Genomic DNA, 13,750 nt, shown 5'->3' on the forward strand with positions numbered 1-13,750 from the left:
GGAGGAGCAAGAACCAGATCAAGTAGATACAATAGCTTATGTAGGTAGAGGAAGATCCCATAATAATACCAGAGGTTTTAACGACCCAATACGTCCAATACGTCCAGAATGTAATAGACATCTTCCAAACCCCATGCTAAATACGAAATCCCCTGAACACTTATTCCAAGCCGCTGATAAATTACTCCGAGATCGAAGGGGGTACCACGTGCTCGATTCCATGGACGAACAAGAATTAGCTAGGTCAGCAGTACAATGGGCTGACAGTCCCGGCGAATACAATGACGATGTACTTGCACACACGTTTCTAAATCTAGACCCATATGAACAACGTTTAGCTAGTATATACATGATTCAACACCTCCTTATATTATATAAAAACCAACACTCCGATCCAGGACCCTTACCTGACATATTGACAGAACTGCTCACGAATATATGGAGAGGGTCAGGTACTGATTTGATTAAGGAAATTCTAGAATCTCGAAATCAATATTTAAATTTCGTATGCCCAGAACACGTTCCAGTTCCCATCATGGGGAGAAAAATGTATCACATAGATAGACAGAACCCGTTACGCGAAGTACACCCAATTAGAGGTGCCGGTGATAATTTTACACGCGTGTTTGTATACACGCCTATAACTAAACTAGAATTATTAGAAATGAAGAAAGTAGTACCCAGCCATGACAAGGACCCAGCAGGTTTCCACCGCGAGATAAAAGACATGTTACTCATGGGAGAGTATACTTACCCCGACATTATGAAAATATTAAAGGTCCTATTACCTGCCGGTGTTTATGAGAAACTCAAAGAAAAGGAATGGGAGGTGGGAGACCAAAAGATAGATTGGACAGCATTAGAAAACGAAGAAAAGGCCCGAGCTGCAGGAGCAGGGCTTGGGGATAAGACTACAGCATTAGCAGGATTACTAATACAGGTACTGCCACGTTTATTGACTACGAAAAAGGAAGACTGGGGTGCAATCTCAGCCTGTAAACAAAAGCCAGACGAAGACACTAGTGATTTCTATTCCCGATTTGAAAAATGTTTTAGTATAAATAGTGGCATAAAAGCCAGTAGTGAGTCATATCCACATCTGTTTGTGACAAAATTAGTTGAAAATTCTCTGCTACAAGTCAAGAATAGAGTATTGAAATTCGAAAGTACCTGGCAAGGTAATACCCCATCACAGATGCTACAGATGTTACAGTATCACCACAATAGAATTAGAGAAGAACAAGAACACGAACAAAGACGTATGAAAGATACAAAGATGAAAATGCTTGTTGCACAGTCAGTTCCAGCCGATAGTCATCAAAAGGGTGATTCCACAAGTTCTGCGAAAGGGACATGCAACTACTGTAAACAACCAGGTCATTATATACACGATTGTCCAGTCCTGAAACATAATATTGCCACAGGTAGAACACATGAGAGATCACGTCCACCTAGACAGGATCAGAATCAACAGCAACTGCCTCAGCAGACACCACCTAGATTAGCTCCGCAACAGGCAGCTCCACAACAGATCGTAGCACCACCACAAGCGCAGCCTGTTGCTGCAACACAAGCAACAACACAACAAATGTATCAGTACGCACAAACAGATTATCCCGATTATCAACGATACTCATGAGATAGCCTAGAGAGGGAAGTTGGCTTACCCCTTATAGAGGTTCCTGTAGACCAAGAGGGACCTTATGTACATAGTGAACTATTAGGGGAAGACAGAAAGTTTTTACTTGATACAGGGGCAAGCAGAACAACTATAAGACGCAGTGAAGTTCCAGGGGCACCCCTCTCAGGCTCACAAAATATTTCCCTTGGATTCTCAGGAAAACCTATAATTAATGACGTAACACAACCTCTTCCACTTACAGTCGGTCCATTAACACGTACTACAGATTTATTGCTTACTAAATCATGTCCAGAAAACTTGTTAGGTATAAAAACATTGAAAGCTCTAGGAGCCATAATATGTTGCTCTCCGGAAGGAGTACGACTATTTTTACGTGACTTTAAAGGTCACTACGTATCCAGAGACATGGATCACCGACTGCAGAATTTACCTACACATTTATGGGCACAAGGCCCCACTGATGTTGGTTGCATGAACATTACACCATATCGAGTTACACTGAAATCAGGAGTGGTACTACCACGAATGCGACAATACAAGTTACCACCAGATGCTGTAGTGGCTTTACTGCAAATCATTGACGAGCTTATTGCCCAAGGAGTGGTTGTCGAAACTGACTCCAATGTATGTAATTCCCCGATAATTCCGATTCTTAAAAGAACGGATCCAAAAGCATCACCAGTATATCGATTGGTTATTGATCTGCGCGAATTAAATAAATGTATTGTACCACAATACCCTGTGGTCCCAGATATCTCCTCATTACTCACAGCTATTGACTCAGAAGCAACGTTCTTCACTGTAATTGATCTCAAGAATGCTTTCTTTAGTGTCCCAATTGATCCGGAAAGTCAATATCTTTTCGGTTTTAGTTTAAATGGACGAAGTTTTAAATTCACACGCGCACCTCAAGGATTTACAGAAAGCCCCAGCATCTATAGCCAAGCACTGAAACGAGAACTTGACAGTATCCACATGCCAGTTAACACTGCCTTGCTTCAATATGTCGATGATCTGCTGATCACCGCCCGAAGCGAACATGAATGTGAAAAAGCGTCACTGACGGTTTTGAAATTTCTGGCTGACAAGGGGCACAAGGTGTCCCCTTCTAAGCTGCAATTCTGTGTCCAGCGAGTTGTTTATCTTGGGCACTCGCTGTCCAAGGAGGGAAGGCAGCTTACACCCGACCGCATCCAGTTAATTGCTAACATGCCACCACCCAAGACACAAAAGGAGGTGCGGGCGTTTATAGGCCTCACTTCATACTGTAGGCAGTGGATCCCTCAATATGCATTTCTAGCAAAACCACTCATCCAGTTGACAACACAGGAGGCAGCCACATCGACGGTCCTCCCTTGGACTCCAGAACATACACATGCCTTTGAAAGCTTAAAGAAAGCTTTATGCCAAGCACCTGTCCTAGCAACACCATGTTACAGTAAACAGTTTACACTCTTCGTTACAGAACGCGAAGGTACTGCTTTGTCAGTACTCACTCAGGAACAAGCAGGATCACACAAACCATGTGCTTATTTCTCTAGTACATTAGATCCAGTAGCCCAGGCACTTCCAGCGTGCCTGAAATCAGTGGCAGCAACAGCTTTAGCAATCAGACAAAGCGATGCCATAGTGTTAGGACATCAATTAACAGTACAAGTACCACACGCAGTAGAGGTTCTCTTGAACCGCACACAAACACAACACTTGACTATAGCAAGACTCACCGGTTATGAATTAACATTGTTTCAGCCACACATAGAAATCAGACGTTGTAATACGTTAAATCCTGCCACACTGTTACCAGTAGGCGGAACAGATCCATTGGCACATGATTGTGTCGAAGTCATTACTATCACGACGAAACCCAGACAAGACTTGACAGATATCCCTTTGACAGATCCAGACTTGACATTATATGTAGATGGGTCATGTATGAGAACAAGTACAGGAGAGTTAGTGGCCGCTTACGCAGTCACAACAGACACTGAAGTCATTGAAACAAATTGTATTAACACTTTGTCAGCTCAAGCAGCAGAGCTCATCGCTCTGACACAAGCCTGTATTCACGCCACAAATAAAAAAGTCAACATATACACAGATTCACGTTATGCATTCGGAGTCGTCCATGACTTCGGCGTACTGTGGCGAGAGAGAGGTTATTTAACTTCTCACGGTGCCCACATCCAACACGGACCCCTCATTCAAGCCTTATTAGACGCGATTCATCTACCTACCGCAATATCGATTATGAAATGCAAAGCCCACACAAAAGTTACCGATATTATTTCTCAGGGTAATGACCTAGCTGACAGAACAGCTAAACAGACTGCTCAGAATCAGACTCACACAACTGACGTGACAAAGACAATAGTCCTGACACCAACACATTGCATGACAGTTAAGGATCCCGCCCTTGATGTAATTGACATACAGACACATGCTACACCAGAAGAAATAAAGAAATGGACTGAATTAGGAGGGATCCAAACAGATCAAGGATGGATGACGAAGGAAAAATCTATATGGTTTCTTCCCGACTCAATGGTCCAAGTCATCATTAACACTATACATAGTCCAGCACACCTAGGAGAAAAAGCTATGCTAGACAGCATTCAACACATTTGGTTCAACAAACACTTGCGAGCCGCAGCGAAACAAAAAGTTCGTACCTGTATGATATGTTGTCAGTTTAATCCAGGTAAAAGCATCCCCGTAGAGCAGGGTGGATTCCAAACTCCCGATCATGCTTTTGAAGTCCTCCAGATGGATTATATCCAGATGGAACGATGTCGAGGATTCAAATATGTTCTCGTAGTTGTCTGTGCTCTTTCCCGTTGGACAGAAGCATACCCGGTTTCAGATTACACTGCCCCGACTACTGCCAAACAGTTAGTTCGAGAATTCTTCCCACGGTACGGTTTACCACATGTTCTCTACTCAGATAACGGCCAGCCGTTCTCATCCGAACTAATGAAACACGTTTCCCTTCTATTAGGATACCAATGGAAATTTCACTGTGTCCGACATCCCGAGGCGGCAGGTCTCGTGGAACGCCATAATCAAACTCTGAAAATTAGATTGTCCAAAATATGTAGAGAGAAAGGAGTCGATTGGATAGTAGCCTTACCAGTTGCGCTCTTTTACATGAGAATGGTAGCACATTCTCGAACAGGGTTATCCCCGTATGAGGTGATCTTCGGTAGACCACCAAATATGTGGGGGACGCCTCTACCTCGTAAAATAACTGACGTTGACTGTAATATGCTGACAGATTACCTGGCTTCCTTGATGTCTGCACTACAATCTTGTCGTTCACAGGTATCCGCAGCTTTTCCCGACAATACTGAGGTGAAACCCCATGACGTGGTTCCTGGGGACTTGGTGTTGGTCAGGAATTTTGACCGGAAGACCCAACTGGATCCTAGGTGGAAGTCACCGAAGTTAGTTCTACTTACCACAAGGACAGCTGTGAAAATCGTGGGGAGAAAAGGGTGGTTGCACTCGAGTCATATCAAGAAATTTTATGGACTACCATCCAATGTAGAGACTCAACCCTGTATTCCCTCACAGACAGACTCAAAGCTCCCTTTGGTTGAACAATCGAACTCAGAAATGTTTAAACTAAAATTGAGGTCCAGTAAGTCAGACAATTTGATTGTTTAAGTCCTCTCCAAGGTGAATCGGTTGAATTTGTCTCTGACATGTATCCTCTAGACCGGAATAGAGAAAGAAATAATCAAATGCTGCTCAAGAAGCATGCGTATTGTAAATCATTTCGTAGTCATTGTACAGTAACATTATTAATTTTGTTTTTTCTAAGTCTTCTGATCATCATTGTCAGCATCCTATTGCACATGTATTACCCTATTCCTAAGCGTGCTTATAATATAACTGCAGAACATTCTTTTAGTGAATTACCTCCACATGAATTGTCCTATAGATTTGCGCTGCGCAATAACACATTCATTAGTATGCTACATCATTCCCATCAAACCAGCAATGCCACAAATTGTTGGATATGTGGCCGACTCCCTCCCTATCAGAACTATAAGGGAGTTTTGCCCCTCTTTCCCTATCCGTTCACACACAATGGCTCCTGTGGAGCATGGTTTAGTTTGATTAATTCCCTAGACTCGAATTCCGCAGTTTATCAAGACAACTGGGTATGGGGAAACCTGAACTTAGTTTTGCTTAAAGTCTGCTACCCTAACAAGGAGGGACTTCCCAAAAGAACAGGAACTGATCTAGAAAATGAAGTATATGGATTAGGTAATTTTACACTTAACCTCATGATCCTGAACGTTGAATCTGAAGCTACACCAATCTTGCCCGCCATGTCAGTATTCCCAGTAAAGGGGGAATTATGTATAAGAAAGAATGGCTCCATACACATGGGCCATAGTAAATGCACCACTGTAATAAAATTCAGTGATCAAGGCAAGTCTACATTTAGAGCTTCTCGTCATTCCTACTTTATATGTGGCCAGACCGCATATATACGTCTACCTTTAGATTGGGATGGTACCTGTTACATAGCATTCCTCCTACCACCTGTTTTCCTAGCTCCTCCTGATTATCACAGAAATACCCATTTAGTACACAATAGACAGCAGAGAGATCTCCCAATTGTCGATTACACTGAAACAGCATGGGAAAAATACACAGATTTCAATAAAGGTTTCTTCCCTTATATAGGTACAGTCACTAATAGTAAGCTAATACGTAGATTAACCAGAACCCTTGAAGCAGTAGTGAACGAAACTATTTCCGCCTTAGGCAATTTAACAGAAGAGCAGTCTGCTATGCGGATTGTTGTGCTTCAAAATCGTCTTGTCCTTGACGTCATCCTAGCCGATAGGGGCGGAGCTTGTAGGGTCATCGGATCAAGTTGCCGCATTTTCATACCAGAAAATTCGCCGTCAGTATATAAAGCCATAACTCGCCTTCATAAGATTGTAAGCCAGATACACCAGAGTCCAGGCACCTGGACTTGGTCCGGTTGGTTCTGGGGCGTGTTGTCAGCCTGGGGATGGAGAATGCTCTCCTTCCTAGGTATTGGCTTTCTCGTACTATTCAGTTGCTGCTTATGTCTACAATGTGGGCCAGCGATTTGTGGTCTGTGTGCCACCTCGTGTATCCCACATCCAAGTTTTCGTTCAAGATCCCGGAAGAAGAAAGAAGAACAAATGATGTTATATGAACAGATCGATGGATTGATGAAGATCGATATCTCCTAAGGGTCCGAAGGGGACAAGGAGGGAATGAGGAAATATGAATTTTGTGATCAGTTATGTCCCCTATCGTAGACCCCAACGGCTCCATGTACATGCTATAAGTATATGTATGTTCCCTCCTACTCCAGTTTTGAAGACGCAAATATATGTGCGTCCACCGTCAACATGTCCTCTTTCAGATCCACTATGAATGGGTCAGATATTCCTTTTCTAAGTATGAAAGGCCACCGACTTTATGTGGTTCACTTTCCACATTTTACAGATTCAGGCGAGTAGGCCCGAATTCTGTCATCAAGCCTTTTCCTGTCTTCTGCCTCTGAAAGCTCCAGTCTGAGCCTGCATCTGTGACCATGAGCTTTGTCTCACTCCCTGTGCGGCTAACGGTGCCTGATCCAGCCCGTCGCCTGCCAAAAACTGTATTTCACCTTCAAGATTATCTCCTCCGCCCCTCATCCGATGCATTCCTGTCTAGCAGTTTAGGTAAACATTCCTCCAGCTACCGTGCAAAGGGGCCAGGCCTCGCTGTCCTCATGCAAGTAATTCATAGCCCTGTTACCATGGAATATTCCTACCCCCTCGCATCTAGTGTAGACACTTAGACGCTTGTACACGCACTAGTCAGTATAGTCAGTATAGAATAAGATTCTATCCTAAGAGACCTCCCTTTTTGGATAACACAGTTCTTTAAACATAGGATATTAGATATGATTTGGGATTAGGTTGACATAACCCCAGACTTTTGTCTCCACATGTAGAGCTAAATGTCAAGTCCCTTTCTCCCTCTAGTTGCACGTCAATCACACGTCATGCGGCTGCGCACGCATCTCTGCCAAATATTTCTGCTGACATTGCAGGATTCTCTTATGGATACACCCACTTATGACATCATGTATGATGACGTTGTCTAGTCACGCCTATTCTAGTTACGCATGCATAGTTTATTTTTCTTATCAGTTGATACGCCTACTGCATCTGTTTTACTGTAATGCCTTTTCTATAAAAATGATTACCTGTCAATAATATATGCCCTTCCTTCCTGAACTTTCGTGGTGATGGAATAGAACGCCAACAATTCGAATTGTGTTCCTTTGTATAGGAATAAAGCCTTTTTAAACCTCTAATACCACGGATTCTGCCTCTCATTTTACTGAGTTATTCTTAATAGACTTTACCGCATAAAAAATAGTACCGGTAACGAAATATTTACCACAATGGAGGTGGTCTTTTGTAAATCATGTCATTCAAGACTTCATCCTCATATTCATTAACTCCATATCTTCTCATTTCTGCCTCAGGAACCCTTTCTGTTCCCTCTTCAACTGTTCTCATAGGATATAATCCCTCTGACATGCTAGCATCTCGCCATCTTTTCATTCGATCATGATGAGTTTCACGATCATATCTCCTCCCAAACATGTACCTATAGTGTCCTCCAGACTTCTGCTTTTCTCGCTCATGTACTTCCTCTTCCCATTCCACTAAAGTCTCATACTGTGTCGGCCTTGGTCTTGGGTCAAGACATAACATCTTTTCCCGTAAATTTCTCAACACGGCCAGATTAAATGAACCATGTTCTGGAAATGCTAAAACACCATCTTCCTTGGTATACCTAACCCAATTTTCCAACCATATACAGGTATGATACCCATATCTCGCAGCCATGAAGGATGCAGGCGTTTTCGATGGAGGTAACAATTCACCCTCTCTCGTTTTAACATCTTTGTCCTTGTCGAACCAATTTTTAATCTTTCTGAACAAAGATTTTTTCTTTTTCTCCTCTTGGTAATACATTTTAGCTTTTACCAAACTTTTCTAATCGATTCCGTAATACAACTGCACAATACGATGTTTTATCCAATAACAGCGCAACTCACACTAACGCACCAATCCTGGAGCATCTACGTCACTAGAATAGCTCTTCCAATCCTTGCGCGGCTCACACCAACGCACCAATCTCAGCGCGAGCACTATTCTGATCCAATATCCAATCAGAGCGCGGTCTGTTTGACGTCAGCAGTCGCTGCAGTTTCTCACTCCTGTCTCCTGTCAGTCGTCTACCCCTCCTTTACAAAATTTTCAGTAGACTTCGTGTCGGATTCTACAAAATCTATTAGTTACAACATATAAACATCTCCATTGTCTGCTTCGCTAACCAAAGAATAGTAAAGAAAACTATTTCACAAGAATCCTATCGTTGACACAGTAGCACATCCCTCTACTCTGCCCTTCTAACATACATTCATTAATTGTTTCCTCTAGGACTTGTCCAAAGAGTCTTGCAATCAACTAAATATATGAGCATTCACGCACATTCATACAAGGAAATATATAGTACATACACACAGAATCCTGCTTTTCCCGAGAACAGCAAACAATCTGCTCCACTACAGAATTATAACACACGTTAACCAAGCAGCTTACCTCTGCCCAGTTTCTCAAACAAGCTCAGAGAATACCTATTACTCCTCCCGCAATAAGCTTTAACGGCGAACCTTACAGATCCCTGGGACTTAAGACCAGAGTTTCATAGATAACCTTTACTACCATACGCACTCCTTAGATACCAGAAATTTCTAATAGTAACATACGACAATGTCACTGATTCCGAATACAGACAATGTGACGCGCAACTTCAATTGTCACACGTTTTCTTTTCCTGCATACATGCAGGACCAACAATCCCGTCTTTCCCGAGAGCAGCATATACTTCCCTCTGCCCTACTACGGAACTGCTACTAGCTCCCAAGTTCCAGAAGCACTACATATAACTCAACATGACGACTCCAACATATAGTATTAGTACATATACCAACATCAATCAATAATCAATAATCAATAAGCTAATGTACAAGCAATCTAATGAGATCAAGACAATCATCAATAACCATCCTCTGCTACCAGGAAATTGATGCAGATTGGGGTGTACAAAATCTCCCTACTTCCATGGATAGAGTAATTTCACAGTTACACGCACATACACTCATCATACACTAGGGCCCATTTCACTAACATACGCTCAAATACTCTACCAGCACTGAACCTGTGGAAAAAAAACTCCTAAACACCCCACATCTACACTGAGGTCGATAAGACCTAGTTATTGTAATTGTCCTGAGTCATAATCTAAACAATCTATACAATAATAATCAAATAGAGTATTCAATAATTGACAAGAAATAATCACCAACACTGTATTTAAAATTATGATGCTTTATCTAAAATTAGTCAAAGGAAATCAATCAGAATAAATCATTTTTCTCATAATTACCTATTCTAGCTAAATGTCAGAATGGGTCATCAGGACAAGTCTCTCAGTAGAAATCTCCCGAGTCACCGTCCTCACAGCATCGATCCTCACCAACGCAGGTTTGGGAAGAAGTGGCAAAAGTGGCCTCGACCCTCTCTAGACTAACAATATTTATAGAGAAACTTACAATATTAAAAAAATATAAAATGTTCTACACGTCCGCCGAACCGCTGAGCAGAGCGAGCAGGAAAGGATGTAGCATCGCTACATTTGAAAAATCTCCGCTCAGGAAAAATCACAAAAATAAAAAGACAGAACAGGAACTAAAAAATGTATCATTTCGACATCTACATTTCCTCGGAACTAACATGATGACTTCAGAGTCCATTCAGTTCATTCATTATGGCTCCTTTGTCCTCCAAGGCTATTCAAATGTTTCTTGGAGACTCGCCCAGCACTGCTACTGTCCTCACGGAAAATTTTAACCAGGCGAAGACTGTGGTCAGATGACTTCAACCATATTCAGCAAGGCCCCCTCATCACAAATCTCTCACTCGAGGCCAGGTTGCAAAGGACGACCATTTTATTCTAGGCCAAAATAGACCATCTTAATTAAAAGAGACAAAAACAAAGTTACCACAGCATAGTGATTAAACAGTGTTAACCCCACTAATACCCTTATGTGTATGTAATTATCTAGCCTTTGCAACACAGGAAAGCATTAATTCAAAAGCGTTTCGTGCTTTAAAATAAACAGCAATCAGCAACGTTTATTTAATAAAACATGCACATTTATTAAATAGCAATACAAAAGCATTCCCTCGTGTCGGTTTTCTTCTCATTAGTACATGTTGGTAAGTTTAAACATATACACAAAACAAATAGTTAGTGATTAATAATTAATAATTTTAATTATGACAAATAGACAAACCAGAGCTTAAAAACCCAATAGATTTTCATCAGAAAATTCTGCTCCAGCACGGTCAGTAGTGAGACACAGTAAAATGTGGAAGACACTCTCCAAGGCACACTAGAAAACGTGCAGTCTCAACTCAAAGGAAACTTTAGGGTAAATTTTTGAAAATAGTTTTGGGGGGCTCCTGTATTTCCTGCAGCCTAGCACAGCATTTAAATAACCTGATGTTGGTGCCTCTGCCCATAATCAGGCACCACCATGAATGCCAATATATGTTAATTATCCTATGCCTCACATGCCCCCTTACATTTGTTTGCAATGCACTGCCCCCCCAGACCCTGGCCAACCCCATAGCCACTTTATTTTAAATCGGGAGGAGGGTGCATAACCCCTCTCCCTGAGCCTTATTAGGCCCTGGTGACCCCATCCCCCGAGGCTGATTTTTTTTAAGGGAGCAGGTTGTGCATCCTCCTCCTCCCTGAGCCTCTTAAGGCACTGGGAACCCCGTTCCCTAGGGCTGATTGATTAATTAAAGTGAAGAGTCATGCAGCCCCCCTTCATGAGCCAGCATGAGGCCTTTTTAACTCCTTTCCTGGAGCCAGTCTGTAATTTGATAATTGGGAAAGGGCATGCAGCCCCCTCCCTAAGCCTACATGGGGCCCCAAAGCACAGGTCCATTCCCTAGGGTCAGTGTAATTTGACAGAGGAGACGGCTGTGCATGGGGACCCCTCCCCAAATATCAGCTCTGGGGAGCCCATCCCCTAGAGCTCGATCACTGTGTCCCAGAGAATGTTCCCCTATATGTTGTTGTTCTTTTCCTAGGGGAGTGCAGGTAGGAAATATAAATCTATTCCCTGCCTGCACTTTCCTGGGTAGGGAACACAACTTTGCGGAGGCCGGAGAAAAGTAATGGCCCAGATACTCACCATGTGCAGTGAAGAACATCTTACTTTATATTTAAAAAAACAAAGATCTTCACTGAAAAATATCAAAGATTAAAGTTACACTATAGCTAGGAATTGTAATTATATCTTAATAATTATTTTTTTTAAACCTTAGAAAGTCAGGGAAAAAACCAAAGGATAAAAAAGACATATTTAGGTTAAAATGACAATTTAAACACATCGTTTTAAAATGAAAAAACTACTGCAATTCACCAGTTATAGTTATCTTAAGTATCTTATGCCCTAAAGTAACTTTAACTTGCATCCTCGCTATACCATACTTATGACCATAATCATAATAATAATCCACATTTGTAAAGCGCGAACAATCACCCGTAAGGGTCTCTAGGCGCTGGGGGCCGTCGGGAAAATTAAGCAAGCTATTGCCCAGAGTCACATGGTTCTGGGCTAATCTGCTGCCGGCGATCGAACCGTCATCCCCAGATTCCGGAGTCAGTCGCCCTGGCCGCGGCGCCACACCTCTTCCCCACACATATTATAACACATATTATAACACTCATGACATGTTCTGAGACATTATTGATATCATCAAAGATGACAACTGAACTGACATCATTGACGACAACAGTGTTCTTGGCATATTGAGGTTATGAATATAACAATGAAAAGAACTGCAAATAAATGATAAAATATATGGTGATGGTGCCTTCATTCATTTTAGCAATCCACACAGGTTGGTTCTACTGTGGAGTGCACTTCTGCTCAGGGATGGACCCACTTTGTTTTTCCTCCCCAGAAAATTTGAAAGACATTTGCATAGACTTTATCTCTGTGAGAAAGTGGACTATTAGTTTGGGTAGGTGGTAATTCACCACAAGGAATAATATCACTATTATTGTTAATTCCAGGAAAGCTTTCAGTAATTTGAACCTGAGCTCAGCCCATAGTCGCTATGGCACAGAACAGACAGGCTTAAATTAAGAAAATGGGTAAAGCGGTTAGAAGTACTGAAACAGTTAAACAGTCAAAAACACATCCCAATATAAATTCCACTTTAATTTTAAAAAACAGAGAATACTTTAATGAACAAAATGACACCTGAACAACAAATCCACTTAGCGGAATCAGAGATATGAATTAATAAAGTTTTAAATGAAAATAGCATGAAAAAGCATTGAGCTCCAACCATGGTCATCTGGTTGAACTTGTCATGGACTTCAGCATGATTTAAGGCTAGTTGTATTGGGTCAGATACAGAAACTGGGTTCATCCCAGTTGGAAGTTTTACCTTCTGAATTAGACTCTGAAAAGGAAGTCAAAATCTTCAACTGAGCAAGAATGTTAAATGCCAATTAGGACAATTGACAATTTTGACATGCTTTAGGGGTCAGAACATATGCACTGGGCACTGGACAGCAGTGCCCTAGTGGGCAGAGTCCAACAAACAGCAATTACATGAGGGTGACCATACAAAAAGGAGCACTTCCCCACAGTATCGCACATGCAGATTCTTTTTCATGACTGCTTGCTCCCTTTTTCACTGTTTGTCTATGTTTCTCTTTCTCCTTCTTTATCATCTTTCTGCCTTTATCTCTCGCACTCTGGGTCATACTTTTGATAATTACAAATAAGCCAAAGTCTCCCATATTGAGTGCCACTGCAGTCACTTACAACCATTGGCACAGATTAAGCAGAATGCACTACTCAAAGGAAGAACTGTGACAAGGGTCATTGGGATGTGAATTACCGGTAACCAATCCGAGCTCTCTAGTCCCACTTTCCTCCCATGATAATATATCAGTTAA

This window comes from Triturus cristatus, chromosome 8 (genome assembly GCF_964204655.1).
Source record: "Triturus cristatus chromosome 8, aTriCri1.1, whole genome shotgun sequence".
Classification (NCBI taxonomy): Eukaryota; Metazoa; Chordata; class Amphibia; order Caudata; family Salamandridae; genus Triturus; species Triturus cristatus.